The following is an 11,071-nucleotide window of genomic DNA, read 5'->3' as shown; positions in this document are numbered from 1 at the left end:
CTCATTTTGAATATCCCACAGAGACACCGGCAGTCTTCTCTGGCAGACACAGCAGTAGAAAGCAAGGCTATCCAAGTGAAAGCTTGACTTCAAGTCCAAGCTAGTACTCTCAGGGTGCTTGAGAACCAATGAGTGAACCAAGAGCAGAACCCCAGAAAGTTATTCAAGGGTGAGCAGTCTTGGCCAAGCCATCCTGCTCACAGTGTTGATCCTCTCATATTACTTACAGATTATTTTGATGTTGAGATGTAGCACATTGACAGTTGGATAGATGAAAGAACTCTTGCCACTTACAGCTCCAGGGGAGAGAGAACGGCCCAGAAGGACCCGCAGTGGGTTCCAGGCTGGGACCGCGTAGCAGCAAGCAGCAGCACTTGAGGCCGGCTCTCCTACGGCAGGTGGGACAAGCTTAGGTTTGCGAGGACCCCGGGGATTGGCCGACTTGAAGAACTTGGAGGGTTCCAGGGTTTTGGTGCTCTGCGTAGTTGTCTGTAACCTGGTCCTGAAACGATTGGGGTGGTGTTTAGTTGCCCAGAGTGTGAGCTTTAATAAGGAGAGTAATTGGAATGTAGACTTAATCAATTGCTCAGAAAAAGGAATTGACAGGCCTGTAATCAGAACCTCAAAACTGGGTCAGTATAGCAATGAGAAATGAAACAGAGCAACACTGTAGTATACTTGTTGTTGTTGTTGTTTTAAAAAAAAAACTTGTTACTGAGCCCCTCTCCAGACCTCCTGAATTGACTTTCTAAGGCAGGACTCTGTGACTCATAAGATAATTTACAGTAAGATTTCTCATTGTTCAGGCTGGGCTCTGGAGTTAGTCTGTTTCGGTTACAGACTATATCTGCCAGCCCAAGTCCCTGGATTCAGATTTGTTACTGCACTTTCTTAGGTCCCAACTTCCTCACTGTAAAATTGCATGGAACAGTAGCATCAACTTCCTACGGTCGTACTGACCTAGCAGTGTCTGCCTCATTGTAAGGGCTTATGTTAATCTTCAAGATGCATGAATTTTAAAAGTTCTTTGAAAGAGAAGGGACTATAGATGTTTAAAATCTTAAATTGATTTATTTGAAAAGATTGTGACAGTTGCATCCTTTAAAGAAACACTAACACATGCTCCAGTAATGTTTAATCTTAAGACTCACTGATCAGGGGAGCCAAGAGAAAATCATCTCCCTCCATTGTAGTTCATCTTGATTTAAATAAATTGTCTTTAAATTTTGGAGCACTTGTATCTTCTTGATGTCTTTAACTGTGTTGATACTGTTATAACAACAACAACAACAAAATAGTTTTATTAAAAGCCTTTAATGTCCATTCCATCTTGAGAGAACTGATTATACTACATGCTTGCAACTTTAGAAACTAGAATGATCCTCTTGGTATTTCCAAGATCTGTTTTTCTCTTTTCACTTTTTAGCCACACTGGAAGCAGAATTGTCCAATAATGTAAGGATAGTGGTCTGCAAGAAAATCTGAAATGACATTTCTCTATTAATAAGTATATTCTTGATTGCTCTGATTCATGTTTGGGAACACATGTAAGAATTAAAGATTTTAAAATTAAAAAAAATAAATTAATTTAAAAAATAAGTATATTCCTTTCTCAAAGGACAAACCTCCTTGACTGTTGAAGGGGGGTTGATATTTTTTAGTTAATCTTAAAATAGTGATAAGATTTTACTCTTTATTCTGTTAGCAAAGTAATCAGCAGACTTCCACCTGTCCTATTAACTTTTAATTATAATTTTAGTTTGTTAGAATATAGTTGTTAGTACAAATAATTACTAATGTACTAATTTTACAGGAGTTTTAAAGTACTAATTTTACAGGAGCTCCCACTGAATAAGTAGAAAGCTATATTTCTTCCTAATTGATTAAATTATATAGAGACTCCTTTAATAAATTATTTATACTTGTTATTAAAAACTGTCTATCTAGTCATTTTACTCATTGAAATTAGAAAAATGCGTAACATTTGACTTCTTAAATGTTTACTAACTTCAAATAGTTGATTAAAGTAAAAGGAAACTTATAACAAAGTTTAGTGAAGGAATCTTTACTTTCTTATTGGTTGTAGTCTATGTGATTTAAAGTTTTATAGACTACATACTTTTAAAGAAGACAAATGTCTTTCTCATATCTTAATAAGTAAACGTTCTTATACTTCTTTCTATACCGAAATTATCTCTGGGATCATATTTGCTGTTTTTTGTTTGTTTGTTCGTTTTTTAAAACTTCAAAACCTGTAATTTTTCAAAGCTCCAAAATTTGTAATTCCCATCACAGTGCCTGGAACATGGCTGGTGTTCAAAGAATATGTTTGCTATATTCTATATCAGAATAGAATTCTTTTGCTATACATTTTATATTTTTCATCTTAAGTGTTACCATCATTCATCTAAACCCTGTAGAAGTCTAGTTCATATATATAAGTAATCATCATAATAGGATACATGCAACATAGCCAGCATTTATTTTGTGCTCACTGTGTACCAAGGCAACAGCTGAAGTGTTTTGCATAGCTGCTACTTCATTTATTCCTCAGAACATTCCTAGGATAAAAATACCATAATCTTTTTCCAAAACAGAGGGGTGAGGAATTAGATTAAATAACTTGTCCAGGGTCACATAATTCATGAGTGGAAACTGACATTCAGCTCAGATGGTAAAGTGTCTGCCTGCAATGTGGGAGACCAGGGTTCGATTCCTGGGTCAGGAAGATCCCCTGGAGAAGGAAATGGCAATCCACTCCAGCACTCTTGCCTGGAAAATCCCATGGATGGAGGAGCCTGATAGGCTACAGTCCATGGGGTCGCAAAGAGTCGGACATGACTGAGCGACTTCACTTCACTTCACTTCACTTCACCCAACCCCTTAACACTGCATTCCCTTATTTTTTTTTTAAGTTGTTTATTTACTTATTTATTCATGGCTGTGCTGGGTCTCTGTTGCTGTGTGGGCTCTTCTCTAGCTGCAGCGAGGTGGGACTACACTCTAGTTGTAGCGCACGGGCTTCTCATTGCAGTGGTTTCTCTGTTGCCGAGCTCTAGGCACATGGACTCCGTAGGTGTGGCTCCTGGGCTCCAGAGCGCAGGTTCAGTAGTTGCGGGGCATGGGCTTAGTTGCTCTGCAGCATGTGGAATCTTCCCGGATCAGAGATCAAACCTGTGTCTCCTGCATTGGCAGGCAGATTCTTACCACTAAGCCATCAGGGAAGCCTACATTCCCTTCTTTAAACCATCACCCAAAATAGTTTCCTCTGTGGAGAAAGCATTCTTCTCTCAGAATGCCCACATCCAAGTGGTAAGATTTGCTACCTGTTTGCTCTAAATACCAAAAGCTTCTATTCTTTCTGGCTTTTGATTTGAATGGGCATGGCTTGCTTTATGGTAGAAATATAAATAGCCATATTAAAAGAAACACACAAAATAAATTTTATTATTATATTTTAACTTACCTAATATATTCAAAATATTATTATTTCAGCATGTGTCACTAGCTATATTTCATCTATCCGGTAGCCCCTGTGGTGGGTAACCATCTTGGAAGGTAGTCTTCTTCAAATTAGACTATCCAAGGAACTGTTGGTGTAATATAAATTGCCTTATTGCAGATTAAGGAGTTGAAATGATCACACTTAAAAATCACATGCATGTAAGAATTAAAGATTTTAAAATTTAAAAAATAAAAAACTAAAAAACTAAAAAAAAAATAAATAAAGTTAACTTGAAGCAAAAAAAAATAAAATAAAAAATAAAAATCACAGGTCTATTTAGTAACAGATTGTTATTCTTTGTAAAAATCTTTCAATGAGCATTTTATTATAAAATCCATTAATGAAGATAGAAAATCATCTATCCAAGGAATAGATGCTGATCACAGAGGCTGAAAATCAGGACAGCATTTTGGAGGGAAGAACTATGAAAGCTCACCATGTTCTGAAGCATCTTCAGGTTACCCTTCCTGGGGGCCCAAATAATGATATGGGGTGTCATTGTCTTTGGGGGTTATACTCAGGACACTGCAGGCGTTTCAGCATTTACAACTTAAGGGTTTCTTGTTTGATTATCTTCAGAAATGACCTTTTTTGCTTTTAGCAGTTATTGGTGCAGTAAAAGTGTTAATAGGAGAGAGTTTATTTTCAGATAATTTGTATGGAGAGCAGTAGTCTGATAATTCATTTGCTAGTTATTGCAGCAGTATCTTATGTAGTTTTAAAGTAAAGAAACTTCAGATGACTTCACCATCTTTAGTTTATCCTTTTTTGTGGCACTTCTTAACTGCATCCAATGTGCAAGCTCCAGTAAGCTTCACCAAAGCTTTTAGTGAAATGCTGCATGAAATTTAATATTTTTAAATAATTAAAGATCACCTTAATTTATAAAATGTCCAAAATGGCATTTATTATTATGTGCTATTTTTGACTGTTATTAATGAAAACTGAGTTATACTGAATATAATTACGACATCGTGTTTATTTTCTGTAACAGCTTGTATGTTTTCTATATCCCTCACTGTCCCCTTAATCTGTAAAAGTCAGCAATCAGTTATTTGTCCCTTTCTGACATCAGTAAAAGAAAAATATGTAAGTGGAGCTAATGAACTGTCCAAATGTTAAAGTGACATTTTGCTTTTCGTGTATGCTAAATATACGCTGTAAGGAGAGAATATGAAAACATATTTTTTAGAAAAGAAACATGCATCTAATTTATGAAGATTATCTTTTATGACGGTCATTCTCTGGCTGCGAAATTCCTCAAATTTTCCTTAATTCTGATCTGTCCCATGGGCTGATTTGTGAAATTAAACAACGCAATGCATATGAAGTTCTTACACATTACTGATAATATAAGCATGTCTAAAGCTGATTTCTCTTCTTTCTTCTCCCCCTTGTCTGCTTTTTCTTCATAATTGTCATCATAATTATAATGAATTCTGCTTAACACCCATTTCAATGGTGTACTATGGTGTACCACCATAGCTGACTTGCAAGATCAAATTTGCAGGGATTTTGTGAACCTGCTATTAAAATAGCCATTGTTAAAAGTTAAACTTTGTAAACTTACAATTAAATTATACAAATGTATTAAAACTTACGACTAAATTATACAAATGTATTAAGTAATAAAAATATTTCTCTTTCTAGTTATTTTTATTACATTTTATATTATTTGTGCTCTTGAGGTTACTGAGGTCCATTGCAACTATGTGGTAGAAATATACTAAAACTGTGCTCCTACCTGTCCTTACCCAACTCTCCGTACAGTGACAGCATTTTGGTAGCTTGAAACTGGCAATAGTGGAGTATTTATAGCACAGGAAATGGCAACGCACTCCAGTATCCTTGCCTGGGAAATCCCATGGATAGAGGAGTCTGGCAAATTACAGTTTATGGGGTCTCAAATGAGTTGGACGTGACTTACTGACTAAGCAACAATAGCAAACAGCAAATGCCACAAATTGAGGCTTTTTGCACCACTAGAGAGCCATTTAAAATTTTTACCTGGGGCAGGAAATATAATGAATACTCCTGGAACATCTTATAGTTCCAAATTCTACCCATCCATCCATCCCACAGTGATGGAGGTATATCAGAGTGACACAGACCCCAACTGAAAGAGCTCTCAGCAGCCAAAGCTGGAACAAATTGAGCAACAAAATTAAGTAGTATTGTGTTATAACACCAAGTATAAAATAAATATTCATGAGTCCATACTGATATAAATAGGTGATTGAATAAATAAATCACAGGGAGAGAATAGACAAATCTTACCTGCAGAAGAATTCCAAATAACTTATATAGATACTCCAATCTCAAGGAGATGCAGGAGAGTTTCCTGCTACTTAACTGTGGGCTATACATGCTGATTTTCTTCCAAAGAGTACAATTTTAAAAGGGGGAGAAAAACAGTAACTTTAGACAAAACTGACACACTACTTCAGCCAGGTGATCAAGGTCAACATCAACAATGATAAGTCATGTTGACAGTGTGTGTCCTTTATTGAGGTGGTGAAAATGGTCCTATACCTCTTTTGGTCTTCTTCTCAAATCCAATAACCCCTCCCTGATCATGAGAAAACATCAGACAAATCTCAGTTGAAGGACATTTCACAAAAAAGCTGACCAGTATTCCTCCTAACCTTCAAGGTCATCAAAACAAGGAAAGTCTGAGAAATTGTCACAACGGAGAGGAAGCTTATGAGACACAGTGACTAAAGATGAAATAGTGTCCTGGAAAAGATCTTGGAGCAGGAGAAGCACATTAGGTAAAAACTAAGAAGATTCAGGTGAAGTGTGAATTTCAGTTAATAATAATGTATCAGTATTTATTCATTCATTCCAACACACATACCATACTGATGTAAGATGGCTATTAGTAGGAAAATTTGAGTATGGAGTCTATAAGAACTTTGTGTTATCTTCACAATTTTTCTGTAAACTGAAAACTATTCTAAGTTGTTCATTTAAAAATAGAAACATTTACTCATATAAGTGATCTATCTAGGTTATTATTCAAGGTTCTGTCCTAGGTATCACCTACTGAAGTTTTATGTGATGCCCAGAGCTCAATAACTCTGGACAGACATCAAACCATTTTGCTAATAGACCCCTGGCTTATCCCTCAAGTATGTCGCGCAGAGAGGACAGAAAGGAAACTTTGTAAACCAGGCACTAATTGTTAATTAGTTCCATCAAACAAATTACACATCCACACCACATAATTTAATTCTTGTCAAATCACTATTGGTCTGGAATAGAGAAACCCAGGATGGCAAACAGAAATAGATTAATTTTAATACATGTATGTGAACGTATAGGTTAAAATTCCCTGCCTTTGACCTGTATTTTACTCACTGTAGCCAGATTAAGCTTCTAAAGTTGGGGTACAGATGCCGAACCTTCAGGGTTAGGCTGGTAAAAGGGTCGATTACCAGGGTGAAAGGCTCCTCTTGTGGCTCAGCTGGTAAAGAATCTGCCTACAATACGGGAGACCTGGGTTCGATCCCTGGGTCAGGAAGATTCCCCTGGAGAAGGGAAAGGCTACCCACTCCAGTATTCTGGCCTGGAGAATTCAATGGACTGTATAGTCCGTGCGGTCGCAAAGAGTCAGACACGACTGAGCGACCTTCACTTTCACGTTCACTTTCACCAGGGTGAAAGACAACAGGGCCTGGTAGAGCTGTCCATCGCACCAGAGAGCATATCTCAACTCTGACTGTTCAAGTCAGATGTATAAATGCCTTTTAGAGTGAGCACAATTTGTCTCTATTTTGGCAGGAGCCTCTGTTGTTGCTGTTGTTTTAATTAAATGAAAGATTTTAAAGATTCTTAAATGCTTTATGATTTTGAAAAATTTCTCACACATGATTTCATTTAATAACCCTTTTTTACCCCTCTACCTCCATATTGTCCCTCCCCTCTTCCCTCTGCCTGTTGGTAGACATTAGTGTTTTCTCTGTATCCCTTGAGTCTCCTTTCTGTTTTATTCACTAGTTTTATTATTTTAGATTCTCCATATAAGTGATGTCATACAGTATTTGTCTGACTTATTTCACTTAGTATAATGCTTTCCAAGTTTTTCCATGTTGTTGCAAATGGCAAAATTTTATTTTTATGGATGAGTAGTATTCCATTGTGTGTATATGTGTGTGTGTGTGTGCGTGTGTGTGCATGCGTATCACAGCTTCTTTATCCTTTCATTTGTTGACAAACACTTCTTAGCTTTCTTCCATACTTATAAATTAAAAGTTTAATTTAATTTAATATGTAAATTACAAGTTTCTTCCATACTGACAATTGTAAATAATGTTGCTCTGAACATTGGGTGCATGTATTTTTTTGAATTACTATTTTTGTTTTGTTCTAGATATATGTATATATACACTCAAGAGTAGAATTGCTGGGTCATATGATAGCTCTATTTTTGTTTTCTGTTTGTTTGTTTTTTGAGAAGCTTCCATACTGGTTTCCATAATGGCTGTACCAATTTAACATTCCCACCAATAGTATACAAGGATTCCCCTTTCTCCATAGCCTCACCAACATTTGTTATTTATAGGAACCTCTGCTTTAAATTGTCAGTTAAATTCCAAAGGAATTCCTTTAACAGCCTTGAGTAAAATTATGATTTATTTTGTTCATAGTCCATATGAAAATGTAGATCCTGAGAAATTTTACTACATACTGGTGAATTTCTCCATTTTAAATATAGTTTGTTCAGTGTGTTGATAAATAATATGCATTTTTATACCAACTGGAAAAAAAGCCACTTTGCCCTATCTTTGTTAAAGTCTGTCTCTAAGGCATATATTCTTAAAAATTCATTAGCAAAATTTAGCATATTTTGAGCTTCATATTATTGGAAAGTCAGTGGCTTTTCTGTTTTGTTTTGCTTTTTTAATAATTTTGTTTCTTAGTTTAGTGCTCCCTTGGGCCTATTTCCTCAAATAATACACTGACGGTCTTTTACCAGAAAGTCTTAAAAATAATAAATTCCTAAAATGATGAATTAATGCCTAAATATGCAGCAATTATTTTTCTCTAATACAAGTGCAGTTACTAAAATCAGTTAGGGAGAATATACAAGCTAAATATAAATCGATATTATAAAAGGCTAGTGAATTAAGATTCCCAACCATGGCTTAATACTACCAAAATATTCCAAAAAAGAAAATTCATTGGCTAGATTCCTTTGTGATAAAACAGTATTTCCTATTATAGGAGCTTCAGGGGATACATAGAAATAATGATACAAGTCTTGTGATAAAATAAATCCTTTTTTAATGCTTGCATTGGATAAGATTCTTTGTGTTTGGGAGCATCTCAAGATAATATCTTTAAAATTTCTTAGTAGTTTAAGATAGCCTTACAAAGTCCTGAAAAAAAAAAAAAAAAAAAAAGCCCATGACCTCCTTGTAACTAAATCTAATTGATACAGGTCAGTTCTTGCCTTACTTTGCTCACAGCAGTATTTGATTATATATTTTTCCTTCTTAAGATACTCAAAACCTGAGTTCTCATATTTAATTTGCCTACTACCTCTCTATCTTCTGTCACCATTAAGGTTTTTTAATTATTTATTTTATTTATTTTTATTTTGCTTTGCAATACTGTATTGGTTTTGCCATACATTGACATGAATCTGCCATGGCTTTTTTCCTTCCTGGCCTTCTCTCAGCACTGATATTCTTAAAACTTTCTTTTTCTCTCCTTTTCCACATGGCTAGATGGCTTTATCCATTTTTGTGGCTCTCCAACAAAAAAATATGTTTAAACATTGAAATTGATTTTTCAGTTTCCTGTGACCAAAGATTTTAAGAGTGAAAATATTTATTCTGAACTAAACTAGCAACATAGCTATTAGTAGTAAGCAGTCAAACAAAACAACATATATGGACAGTTTGATAGTAAGTATCTGACTTAAAAATTAATAATTGTGAGAGTTCAGTATTGAGATTATTTACTCCTTGTTTTATAGGAGACTAGGGAAATCTCATTCTGAGACAGATGGACAAGGCACAGAACCTTGCCATGGATGTGTCATAAGGAGACGTTAAAGTCCTGCTCCATTCCATATTTCTTACTAATTCTCTCCCTCAGTAATGACATATTTTTAGAAAGTCTAATAAGAAAAGCAGCAAGATCTTTGTATGAAAATTGTCATTATTCCCTCTGCCCCACTATTACAAAACCTTGAACTTTAGAGGATCCCAGTACAGGCCATAATGTCCCCAAGTCTCCATCCGTTATGGGGCCTTAAAAAAATGGTGCTTTCTCAGGCACATCTGTTTTCTGAAAACATCTTTAGAGGATTGAGGATATTAAATCCCTTAATATTTACCATGTGTTCATATGCTTTCAAAGTCTAAATACTCAGCCAGTGATACCCACATCAGGTTTGCAGACCACAGTTCTAGCTATAGCACACTACTTGTGGTTTATGAACATGGCCATCTCTTTCCCATGGCTGGTTATATAAAAGCACAAGCTGTTCTTTGCTTTTAAAAACAATCTCTTCACCCTTTCAGCTCACATTTCTTCTTTGTGTGGAAACCCAACCCTGGAGCAAGAGGAGCAGGGGTGTTGGTTAATTTCATCTTATTCACTGTTCTCAATGTTCTTTGCACATAAATTTTTATGTGTTTACTATTGGGGGGGATTTCTTCCTCTATCCCTCTTGAGTTCTTATGGCTGGACTAATAATAAAATTGACACAAGACAGATTAACGGGAGAAAAAGAAAGAGATTCATGTGTGTATAGTGGTCTCATGGAAGTAGAAACTAAGAGGTGAGCAAAGTAGACAGCTTTTACGCTTTTTAGATAAAGATACAATAAAGTTGAAAGGAATCGAAAGAACAAAGAAATTAGATGGGAGTGCTTAATTAATAAAGAATTCAAGCAAAGTTTGGGCTTGGATGGTAAATTTCTAAAGAAGTAACATGATTTGTTTATACAGGCTTCTTGGTCCTAAATTCCCATCTCTGATGATGAGGACATCTTTCTATCTGCTGGTACAGGGAGGGCACCTTTCAATGGGAGTTTTATTTCCTGCTGTTAGGGAGACAGAGAGGAAGGTCTAAGTGCTTCTCTGGAATCAGCTATTTCTTGAGTAACTTTAGTTCAGAATAATCAATATGCCATTGAGGCATACTTAGCGGCAACTTGCCCTGGGTCCCAATAGTATCATTACTATGCTAATAATCATTTTGTGTGTATGACTCTAAATTCAGTTCTAGACCGAGTTGCAGTGGGAGGAAGTGGTTCCCCCATATACCACCAAGCAATTCTCTGGATGGTAGCTGGGTGTCCTATAATTCATCTCAATTCTAACAGTGTCTACTTGGAGATAGCATCAGATTCCACAGGCTGATGGGTCACTCCCACTTCAGAAGCCAACTGCAAGTCCGATTATCACCTGTGCTTCTGATTAACTGGCTATATATTTGAATTTCCAAAGACTCCCTCCTTGGGTTTGATTAATTTGCTAGAAGAGGTTACAGAATTCAGAGAAAAAATTTACTTGTCAGTTCAGTTGCTCAGTCGTGTCTGATTCTTTGTGA

This window comes from Ovis aries, chromosome 5 (assembly GCF_016772045.2).
Source record: "Ovis aries strain OAR_USU_Benz2616 breed Rambouillet chromosome 5, ARS-UI_Ramb_v3.0, whole genome shotgun sequence".
NCBI lineage: Eukaryota > Metazoa > Chordata > Mammalia > Artiodactyla > Bovidae > Ovis > Ovis aries.
The sequence above is the reverse complement of the archived record's forward strand: the minus strand, read 5'-3'. Positions refer to the sequence as shown.